General features: G+C 32.3%; 1 protein-coding gene across 1 annotated transcript in view; it reads right to left on the bottom strand.

The window, feature by feature from the left end:
• LOC106878540 (uncharacterized) overlaps positions 1-669 on the bottom strand; it is a 269,894-nt gene that overhangs the window by 63,957 nt on the left and 205,268 nt on the right. The gene's annotated exons all lie outside the window — the stretch shown is intronic.

Here is a 669-nt window from a genome sequence, read left to right as displayed (position 1 = left end):
ATATATATATATATATATATAATAACAAAAGATGAAGGCAGGTTTAGGAACAACAAACAGGTGTATTAGTTTAACGCTGAGGAAGAATAGAAAAGTATTTTACGTTTCGACCCAGTGCTCCAGTTTCCAATACTTTTGAGTTACTCGTTTTCCATCATTGGCAGATAATCAGACCGGAAATGTGTGATTTGTGTGTGTGTGTGCTTTATGAGAAAGAAAGAGAGAGCTAGTGTGTGTGTCTATATGTGTGTGTGCGTAGCGGGTTGTCTTCTCAACAGGGTTCTGAGTTCAGTCCCACTGCATGGCAAGTTTCTTTTGCTATAGACCGGTAGAATACGCACCAGAATTTAAGAAGTAACTACTGGGATCGATTTGTTCGACCAAAACACTTCAAGGCGTGCCCCAGTATCGCCGCAACCCAATGACTGAGACATATAAAAGATAAGCATGTTATTATTATTATTATATTTATCTTATGATATTTACTTTACTTTATATTATACTCATTTATTGTGCTTTTAATTATTAATTTTTCTATATGTGATAGTGGATTTTCATCGATGAGTTCTTGAAACTTGGTTATTTTCCCTAAAACTATATATTTTATATATATTTTATCTATAAAGCTCAATATAATTTTAATTTTTTATAAATTGATTTTAATTGAGT

This window comes from Octopus bimaculoides, chromosome 22, assembly GCF_001194135.2.
Source record: "Octopus bimaculoides isolate UCB-OBI-ISO-001 chromosome 22, ASM119413v2, whole genome shotgun sequence".
Classification (NCBI taxonomy): domain Eukaryota; kingdom Metazoa; phylum Mollusca; class Cephalopoda; order Octopoda; family Octopodidae; genus Octopus; species Octopus bimaculoides.
The sequence above is the reverse complement of the archived record's forward strand: the minus strand, read 5'-3'. Positions and strand labels throughout refer to the sequence as shown.